Below are 11,682 nucleotides of genomic sequence, written 5' to 3'. Positions count from 1 at the left end.
TTATCAAACTGGGCCTTCAAACAAGGTGGCTGCTTAAATGCATTGCTGGGGGGAAAATGCATCAGCACAGAGACCATTCACATTTGTATAAAATGTACCATTCCAGAAGAAATACAGTACTTTTTACCACAGTAGCGAAGACTGTGTGTTTTTTTTCCATCTGATGTTCAGGTATGCCTGAAGTGTAGCAAAAGGAGAGAGCATTGTGCCCTATAAGAATTTTGCCTCCCCCATGAAATTTTCCTTCAGTTGTCAACTTTTTAGTACTGCAGAAATTTATAATACAATTGAGCATTCAGAAATACATGCTGACATCCTATTAAGCAGTTATGGTATTGTAAGCTGGGCTAGGGATACCATAACTGCTGAAGATTCACATATATGGTACCGAACGAACAAATATGACCCCTGCAAAACCTATTTTTCAGGCTGGCAGCACCCTGACCAAAATGTTTCTGAGGCCCTGAAGATTGGAGTGCTGGGAAATTGTCAGTGGGATACTATATGACTGTTTGCAAGATGTGAACAGAGCTATTGATAACAGGGTGGCTTGGAGGTCGCTCATTCGTAGAGTCATCATAAATTGAAGTCTATGTTATGGCAGTTAACAGTATAAAGGGGGCCCTTGGTATCAGCAGGAGTTTGGTTCCAGGACCACCCGTGGATACAAAAACCCATGGATACTCAAGTCCATTATATACAATGACATAGTAAAATTGGGTGCCTAATTTAAAAAGTTTTGCTTTGGGGAATTTTTTAAAAATATTTTCAAGCTGTGCATGTAATCTGTTGTAGCTATGATGAAGAAGTGCCATCATCATAGTTATAATGTTGATGCAACATCTTAACCACAGTTTAGGCATCCAAAGAAAAAGTCACAGAGTGTGGCCATGTCTACATGGGCCAAAAACAAAAAACCCACCCACCCAGTCTCTGTAACACTTAAAATTTAGGATTGAATGATAATTTCATTGGGGTAACAGACTTCCCATGGATGGGCAATGCCATTATCCTGCCTCTCCCCGCCCCAAATTGCTCCATCCTGGTATCTGCCAGTTTCCTCTTTTTCCTTGGTTAATATGATTGTTTATCTTTAAATTAGATACATGTCGGCTTTTGTAAAAAGGACAGTGGTCTCACACTGCGAAGCTGCAAACGTGGTTAATATGGTTAACCATTCCATTTTAAAGCAATATAATATTCCACAAGAAACAACTAAAGAAATAGCAAACCTGAAAAGCACAAAGATCAATCAATGCAGAGCATGTAATGTACGAACCAACCTCTCACTATTTTTAGGAACTGAATCTTGGTGCCTGCTGTACATATGTACATAATGGGAAACTAATTTCAATGGGACCAGCAGGCAAGGAACGTGAGGGCAGAGTTTGCCTATTTTCAGCTTTTATGCCATGCTTATTTAGAAATGCTATAGAAATGCGGAGGAGATTGTGGATTTAAAATAACTCTAGCAGATGACTCCTTTAGGGTGGGTTGTTGCTTTTTTTAAAATTAAGGCAATGAGCTACCGCCAACATTGCATTAATACAGCAGTTTCTCTTTGGAGTAACAGCAAAGAACCTTTATTTGTCACATTAGATCTTGCTCCCAAGTAAACATGCTTCCAACTAAACATGCATCTGGCTAGGTTTCATAAGTGATAGGCCCCAATACAGGGTCAATGGAGGGAAGCATCTCATTTTCCCTTCTATTCTGGCACCATAAGGCTAAGGCTTGGAAAGACAGCTATGAAGGAACAAATTCTCAAGTGTAAAGATGCATCACTAAATACCAAAGTCAGAAAAAGGGTAGCTGGAACCCACTTCAGATGTTATTCCTTCATATGTTTTAAGATCATTGGGGGGGGGGGGGGTAGCAGCCATGAGTTGGTCCTATCCCCCAAAGTCCCTCTCTTATCCCAATTGTATCTGAAGAACAACCTTACCCATGAAACATACGTTTCTTTGCATGATCATGGGTCTTCTATGGAATTACTGATTCCATGAAGAATCCTAAGCATTGGACACACATCTTCCTTCAGACCAGCTACACAATGTGCATAGTACAAGTGTGGAAGTTAAGAGCAGAAGCAATCTATGCTGTCCTATTCCATACATTGTCTACCATAGATGTGAAAGAATGGATGAAACTACTGTTCCTGTTTAACCTAAGAATAAGATAGGCTGCATAGGACCAATGGGAATTAGTGTGAATGGCCACAGGCTTCCCAAACTCTGCTTCAGGGTGTGGATATTTATTTATTTATTTATTTATTTATTTCTACCCCCACTTCTCTAATAAGATCGAGGTGGCTTACGACAACAAAATCCATATAATATAGTAAAGTAAATCCCACTGTTCAGAAAAAATTCTGAAGGGAGCTCTTCTCACCTTGGCATCCAGGAAAGGGAAAGTCTTATTTTTTAATTTTTGAAATAAGCTTTATGAGCCATAACACAGCATATATGATAAAACGTTACAAAATATTATCATTATTAGATTACATAATTTTGCCTCCCTTCCCGCGCTCCTCCCCCTGCGATGACTATGACCAAGTAAATCAGTACCCAGTACCCATAATGTGGAATATCTTATTAATAATTTCTCTAACTTTGTTGTACCCCCTTTTAACTTTAACTTTCTTAATCCAACATCCCCATTTCTCCCCCACCAGACCATTTTGTTTATTTAACCATTATATTTTCCTTTTCTTTCCCTTAAATTCAAATAAAAGATATTCTGCAACATAATATGACCAATTTTTCCCTCAACGGTGTTTATTTTTCCAACCCAATACAATTACAGAATGTGTGGCCCTTAACAGTTTTTTTTATTTATGTACTCTTCTGTTTTATTCAATCTGAACTGTCTCAAATTCAGAGTTCAACCATTCTCCTTATCAAATTGAAAGTTTCTCCCCATTAAACTGTTTATCTCTTGTATAACATCTAACCAAAATTTTGTTCTTAGGGGCACTCCCACCACATATGAAGGTATGTTCCTTTTTTACCACATCCATGCCAGCAATTTGGAGAAACTTATTTATTTATCACAGCTATCTGATGTGGGGTTTTATACCGTTTGCTGATTGACATTAATTGTTGTTCCCTTACATTTATATTTTTAATTTTAGTTATCTGAGAGAGCAAAAATGTCAACTCTTCAGTGTTTATTTTCAGATCTTTATACCAAATTGCTTCTTCCAAAGAAACTTGTAAACCTTTCCTATTAACCCCTTTTCTCCCCTAGTCCTTCTTTTCAATATATCTTCAAATTGTGACGTACTGTCACCTGTTCCTTTTTTCTTGTAAAGTTCTATTTATTGACATTAACTGAAGCAAATATTTCTTGCTAAATGGTTCAGTTAATTTTTAACCCTAATTGGTTTCCCTTTTTCATCAAATAAATCCCCTATAATTCTATATCCTTTATCTTTTATTACTTTAATTACTCCTCCTAACTCTTGATTTCCTCCTTTGTTTAGATATTTTAATGGGTACCATTTTAACTTTTCCATTTTAATACTTCTAAACTATTTGTTCCATACATGTTGTATTTATAGAAAGGGGCCCTTCTTCACGTCCGCAATCTTCTTACTTTGGTTCGTTTGAAATATAGATGTGTAATCCACGTTATTCACATATTTTTTGATTCTAACCCATCTTTTTCCCCCTTCATATTCAAAGTCTAATAATTTAACTAGTTAGCATGGCTCAAAATATAATTCCAAAGATGGGACTCCCCATCCTCCTTTTTCTTGATGTGAATAAAATAATGTTTTTGATACTCTAAATTTGTTCTTTCCCAAAATCCATTCTTTAATACTCTTTTCCCATTTTGAATCACCTTTAAAGGAATTATTTCTGGAATTGTTTGGAAAAAAATATTGTCTTCCCTTCTAGTTTGCTTGAAATTATAGAACAGTATAGTCTGTACGTAAAACAAAATTCATCAAAGGAATGTTAGAGTCACATTGGAGCTTGCTTCCAAGTAAGTAAACATGCCTCCAAGTAAACATGAATGTGGCCAGGTTTCACAAGTGATAGGCCACAATAAGGGGTCAATGGAGGACTCATCTCCATTTTTGGCCCCAAAATCTGAGGACCTGGAATAGTCTGGCAACCCAAAGTACACAACATCATCTCCTTTTTCCTGGCTATCCCATGTGCTGCCAGGGAGCACAGACTTGTGTGGCCCACCAAACCAAGTGATATTTTGCTAGAGGAATCTTAAACCTAGAGTTTTCCCCCTTCCTGCCCTATGCCTCTGTGATTTGTTATTAAGTCAAGTCAACCAATCCCAGCAAGATACTTATCACTATATACCACAACATCTCCCAGAATGGTAGAAAATGCCAGATGGCATCCTGTTAGTGACATTTGCGAGCATAAACGTAAGTTACACTTGTGTATACAACTCAAGGTTGCCTGAGTGAAAACTGGAGATGATTCCTGCACATTTAATGGTTGTGTATAAGAAAGAATTTCAGTAGATGTTAGTCGGTTATGTGACAAGCAACACCTACTGAAATTCCCTCTTCTGTTGTTAACTGCCTTTGAGTTGACTTTGACTCATGATGACACTGTGAATGAGACACCTCCAAGACCCCTCGTCCTCAACTACTCTGCTCAGGTCCTGCAGCCCCAGGGCCTCCTTGGTTGAGTCTAACCATCTGATATCCATCTAGGTTGAGTACAGGGGTGGAGGGGCATGCAGCTACTCCTGGAGGAACTCCACAATCTGCCACTACTCTGAAAAATCTGAGCCACTAGTATATCCAAGTGTTTTGAACTCCTATCAAAGCATCCATACAATCCTCCTTGTGCATTTAGCGAAAGTGTGAGAGGAGATGAGGTTGCACTTGCCAGCCACATCACTGCACTGAGCAGAAGCACTATTTTGGCCACAACCCAACACACCAACAGCCTGTTGTGTTAATAGGAAGAAAACCTCTTCTCTAGACCTTAGATCTGAGTGCCATGAGGACCCAGAGCACAGGATGCTAATGTCCCAGCATCTTTAGAGTAAACATGGTGTAAAAGAGGTCCAGTGCATATATCCTGAGAAGTACGGCCCCTGAACACACGATCATCATGGCCATGGCCAGCAGGCATAGTCCCAGACACTCATAGATTCATACACTCTTTGAACTTACAACAGAGGTGATATGGTTACTCCTATTGTTTTCCCTTCTAAGTTACTACTTAGAGTATAGAACAGTATAGTTTGCACGTAAAGCAACATTCATTGAAGGAATGTTAGGGTAAAATAAGCTCTCCCAAAAATATCCCTGTTTGGTAATGAGATCTTAAACAGTACTGACTTTTAAAAGGGTGAAATCTGCCCCAGCCCCTCCTTACATTCAGTCTCCTTGATACTTTTTAGTGAAAATTGCCAGTGTGCATCATTTTTTATAGCACTGTGCCTGGAACTGGAATTAAAAACTAAAATCCCTTCATTTTACAAATATTCTAGCTAACGTTTATTGTGAGAGTTCATAAGAGCCCTTTGGCCTGCACATGAAATCCAGGCACGTGATATGAGAAGGAAACAGATCCTCACTTCGCATTTACTCAGATTCTCAGACGTGTTCTAAAAGTGTACTGAAGAAAGAAACATTACCCTCATCTTTGGCTGCTCTCTCATTTGCAACATTGATTGACTGCGTGCCCTCTCTTGCCCTGCAGCAGCTCTCAGCAGAATGTAATTCAAGCAAGTTTACTGGCAATGGGACAGCTGAGACTCAGAGTGCCAGTAGGTGCTCATACCACTACAAGTAATAGCCCAGGATTTAAAGTTTTGAGAAAACCAGTGGCAATCTCAATGCTTGGCAATTGGGAGAACCCACCACTCTATTGAGACCCATCAGTGTCTATCCCTGCTCTGGATCTCTGACCATAGTATTATATGGAAGCAGTGATAAGCAACCATTTTGATTCCCACAAATCTGGACTGATGACGATGCATCGGCAACCCTATTTAAATGGTAGTGCTGCTGCCACATAAACCCTGAAGTCCTCAGTGTTGTACAGCTACTCCTAGTCCTTATCTTGAGAGAGAAAAAAATAAATATTTAAGTCAAATAAAAGAAATAAATTGCTTACCAGAAGGGTCTTGGCTCTCAACCTTCTAGTAAGAATCTTCTTACTATGTGTGGAGTGCTCACTATGCAGCAAGGAAGAAATTCCTGTGTTGTATCCAGGCATGTAACTATACAATTTACTATACATTAGAAGGCTCGTTAAGTATTTATGATGCTGTAAGTCATACAGCATTGTAAATATTTGACAAGCAGTTGCAACAGGACCATGCTAGACTGCCTGTTGTAGGGTGCAACACTCCCAAGAATGGCTGAATCCTGTTTATCTTACCTCCCCACTCTACCACCCTCAAAATCCCTATTTCTGTCTGGCTGCCTTTTAAGATGGTTTTTTTTTTGGGGGGGGGGTGGTATAGGGAAATGTGGACCCTATCTGCACAGACCAAATAAAATATTTTCTCCAATCCTTTCAGTGGGGAGTCTGGATGATGCACAGCCCAAATCCCAAGTCTGCTGCAAATAGTCCGGATGACATTCAACACCAAACCTGGGGTATATCCTCCTCCTTATAATGAATTTTTTAAAAATACTGTTTTTTTTCTCCAGTTCTCGGGGATGAATCTCAGGGCAAGAGCACTTTCTTGAATGATGTTTATTTGTATAGTTTCTTCATTTGCTAAACTAAATGGTTAGTATCTTGTATTGTATCGCAGTTAAAGATTTCTAACCTAATTATGGACCAATAACTGCTCAGTATTCAATAAGACTATGTAGTCATGATTGAGGCACTACTGTCACAATCTTAAATGCCTCCCAGCCCACCTTAAGAGCCAGGAGCTGCATTGAGTAACAGAGGTCTGTTCAGCTTCTGATCAATGTGCAAAGAAGATGCTGCTTCTAACCTCCTCCCTCCAGTGAGTGAGGCTGTGACAATCAGAAGCAGGACCCTGCCACAATTGGTTCTCATAGCCTCACTTGCTATTGGAAGGGATTGAGAAAAATATTCCTCACTGCATCTCAATTGGTAGCTGAACAGATCTCCTTCTCCCAATAATTATGGTGGCTGTTCAGGTGGGCTTGGTGCAGGGGTTGAGCCAGGAGATGTTACCTAGTTACACACATGTAATTAAGGAGATTGCAACACATGGCTTTTAAACTGTGTTTACAGCATGGGGAAAACCATTTTTGGTGATACTTATCACTTGACAATAGTCCAACCTGTAGCTGATGTGTCCCTGAAGCATGGTTAGGGCAACCCTTTTCATTGACAAAGGAAACCTGTCAATGAGCTCACAATTGGGTTAGTCCTCAGGTGCAAAATGTAACTGCTGGGGCAGTTGCATTATGGCCAGTCACATGGTTTTAGTGTCTCCTCCTTTCCCCTCACTGTTCCCAAGCAGTCTGATTGTCTTTTTCCTCCTATTTCTTTTCTTTAAAAAAGCAAAACAAAATCTTAAATCACAGTAGCAGAGCTCCAGAAATGCATGAAAATATGAAAAAGAAAATATATATTAGTTAGGGAATAGGGCAGAGAGACAAAGTTAAGAAGGAATTAAGAAGACAGTACAATGCAGAAGTATCCTCAATTGCACAACTGACAAGACATACAATAATGGCCCATCACAAACAGGTATATTTCCATTTTCTTTAACAAGCACAATTGTAGCAAGAACGTGAGGTAATGTCCTAAATAGCTGGTGTAGAATATTGGAATGTATTTTTTAAAAAAAATTAAATGGCATACTTTATACAACTATGGTCCATGCTTAACGTGTTATACTTACTGACATCACCAAGGGCTGACCCTTGTAACATCATTCTTGTAACATCACCAAGGCCTGCTTCCCAGAACATAAAAAGAGGTCATCCCTCGATCTCAGTTTTGGCTCTAACATTTCAGGTCCTGGCAACCCTAAGATGCATGGGACACAGAGCATGGAAACATTATTTCAGTAGTAGTAGTAGTAATAATAATAATAATAATAATAATAATTTATTTTTATCCCGCTTTTCCAATGATCAAAGCAGTGCACAGATTAGACAAAAGTACATCGAAGTAAAAAACGATAAAAACAGCATTTAAAAACAGTAACAATACAATAACAGGGCCAGCTGAGTGGGGGATCCATAAACATTGCAAGGTCATTAACAGAAGGGGTGAACCATAGAGTAACATCTCATGGGGGGAAGGCTTGAGAAAAGAAAAGGTCTTAAGATTCTTCTTAAACAGATCTAAAGATGTGGTGGAGCGGAGCTCGTCCGAGAGATTGTTCCATGTTTTTGGGGCCGAGATAGAGAAGGCCCGTTGCGAGGTCCTGACATATCGTACTGTTGGGACCTCCAATAAATTCTTCACTGCTGACCTGAGTGTGTGGGGAGGATTATATGGAGAGAGGCGGTCCTCCAAGTACCCTGGGCCCAAGCCATTTAGGGCTTTATAGGTCATTACCAACACCTTGTATTGAGCCCAGAAACAAATAGGCAGCCAGTGAAGATCTTTCAAGATAGGTGTTATACGGTCTGACCTGGAGCATCCAGCGACCAATCTCACTGCCATATTTTGCACTAACTGTAGCTTCTGGGTTTTGTACAAGGGTTGCCCCATGTAGAGTGCATTACAGAAATCCAATCGAGAGGTCACCAGAGCATGTACTACAGTTTCAAGGTTCCTCTGATCCAGGTAGGGGCACAGCTGGCGTATCAACTGAAGCTGATAACAAGCGCTCCTGACCGCCGCATCCACCTGAGAAGACAGCTGGAGCGACAAGTCCAGGAGCATTCCCAGACTGCGAACCGAGTCCTTCAAGGGGAGCGTGACCCTGTTCAGGACTGGATGGCAAATCTCACCACCCGGACCCAGGGAACCTATCACCAGTACTTCTGTTTTCTCTAGATTCAGACTGAGTTTGTTTTCCCTCATCCAGCCCATTACTGACTCCAAGCAGGCATTAAGAGGAGAGATGCCATCCCTAGTCACTGCATCAGTCAGAGACACAGAGAAACAAATTTGGGTGTCATCAGCATACTGATAACACCGCGCCCCCGTATCTCTGGATGATCTCTCCCAACGGTTTCATGTAAATGTTGAATAGCATGGGGGACAGAATAGCTCCTTGAGGGACACCAGATGTCAGTTCCCTCTTATCGGAGCAGACGTCCCCCAGGTGCACCATCTGGAATCTACCCGAGAGGTAGGAACGGAACCACTGGAGCGCAGTGCCCCCGATACCTAACTCCCTCAGGCGTTCCAGAAGGATACCATGGTCAATGGTATCAAAAGCCGCTGAGATGTCCAAAAGCACTAACAGGGACACGCTTCCCCTGTCCATGCCCAGACGGAGATCATCAACTAAGGCGACCATGGCAGTCTCAACTCGGTAGCCCGCACGGAAGCTGATTTGAAATGGATCTAGAAAATCCGTTTCATCCAAGATCGATTAAAGCTGGAAGGCAACCGCTCTCTCGATCACCTTCCCCAAAAAAGGCAGCAGTGATACAGGCCGATAGTTGTTATAAATCAGGGGGTCTAAGGAGGTTTTTTTTAGCAGGGGTTTCACAGCTGCTAATTTCAATTTAGATGGAAACTGTCCCTCACTTAGAGATGTATTAATTATGCGGTGCAACATGGTTAGCACTGCGTTCCCCCCCTGAGCTGCCAGCCATGAGGGACAGGGATCGAGAGAGCATGTCGTCTTCCTAACACTTCGAAATACATGAAGCAGAAAATCCCATTTACACACCTCTACGACTGTGGCAGTAAAAATAGGATAAAACAAAGTATATTTGTTGCCTTTTCACAATAAACCTGTTGCCTGAAGCTGCTGCCTCTTTCTGTCTAATGGCTCTGATGGTCCTCTTGGCTTGTCCCATAGTTCCTGATTCCCAGCTCCTAGCCCACCTTCTATTGCTGTCTATGGCCCAGGAGTTGTTGACCAGTGCTTTCTTAACTGAAATTATTGGAAACCTTTTTTAAAAAAAAACCTTAACATTTACTGGATTACAGGCTTTGTAAAATCATCTAATTTGTAAAGAGACAACTGGAAGATTATTATATCCAGGTGGGTTTATTTATTTTAGTCATTTATTTAGATTTCCTTTCCTGCCCTAATTCCAAAGTTTGCAACATACAGCTTTTCCTCATTTTATCAGCATTCCTGGCAGAAGGCCTCAGCTGAAAATTACTTTCCTTTGGCCACCCAGGGTGTTTCATGGCAGAGAGAGGATTGTATCCAGGAGTAGGTTTGCCTCTTGAGTTTTCCCCAGGAGAAAATTGGGTGAGGTACAACATGAAGCTCTACTTGGACTTAACTGAATTTCTGCCTTAACAGGATTTACTGGAATCTACTTCTCAGTCACTGGATTCTTGCTGATTACCTCTATGCTATTAAGCTTATTATTATATTTTAATAAGGTAGCCCCCAAATATGTTTGCTTACGTACATCTTACTCTGCACAGCATGCACTATTGATCCATTCTAGACAGACCAAAGCTAGGCAAAGTGTGGCTGTTCCAATGTTATGGGCTGCACCTCCCAGCATTCCTCACCACTAGCAATCTATGTCCAGTGACCACTAGAGAAGCAAGGTTACCTACTCTTGGTCTAGATCAGTGATTCCCAAACTCAGGTCTTTCAGATGTTTTGGACTTCAGCTCCCAGGAGCTTCAGCCACCTTGGCCAGTGGTCTGGGATTCTGGGGAGAGAAGGGCAAAACATCTGGAAGACCAGAGTTTGGGAATCACTGGCCTAGATCTTCATACATGACAATCATTAACTATACACAGTAATTATAATATCTCAGTATGCTGAAGACACAAGATCTCGTCTCATCATGGACAATAAACAGGGTCCGGCCATGTTTATATTTGGATAGGAAACTGACAGGAAGTATCAGATGCTGTCGGCTGCATTTCAGAAGAAGGCAGTGGAAAACACCTCTGAATATTCCTTACCTTAGAAAATGCTATAAAATTCATGGAATCACCATAAACCAACAGACATCTTGAATCACAGAATTGGAAGAGATCACAAGGGCCATTCAGTCCAACCCCCTGTCATGCAAGAAAACACAAAGTACTCCCAACAGATGAAATTTTTGAGGCCACATACAAACCCACAGAGCAACTGTGTAGTATACATTCTTAAATGAACTTCAATAGGTGGCAAAAAGGACAGAGTACAGCATGGGGTGGGGGTGGGGTTCCAGAAGAAACCCAATAAGAGACAGATTTTTCATAGGAATCCATTGTCTTTTGTGGGGATAAGTGTAATGCAACGGTCCTCTGTACTTACTGTTTGCAATAATGTAAATAACCCTTTGTTAATGTGATATTGCATGATGAAAAGTGGGATAGCAATGATAAAGGTATATTATGGCATATAACCCTGTTTGAGGAGTGGGAATAAGAGAGAATGGGAATGATCCTTCCCTTTGTTCTGTTATCTGACTTGGCAGAAGCACATGTGTGCCATCCCACATGAATCCAAAAGTAGGACAATAAAAAGGATCCTAAGGATGCTATGCAAGTATTGGGAACAGTGTCCTTGTCTCAAGAATGCAGGCAGTCAAGGGAGGGTCAAGGGTCTGTGTGAAGATTCCTGTGTATTGTTGTTGTTGTTGTTGTTGTTGTTGTTAACCTTTAT

This window comes from Sceloporus undulatus, chromosome 4 (genome assembly GCF_019175285.1).
Source record: "Sceloporus undulatus isolate JIND9_A2432 ecotype Alabama chromosome 4, SceUnd_v1.1, whole genome shotgun sequence".
NCBI lineage: Eukaryota > Metazoa > Chordata > Lepidosauria > Squamata > Phrynosomatidae > Sceloporus > Sceloporus undulatus.
This window is presented reverse-complemented; position numbering follows the sequence as displayed.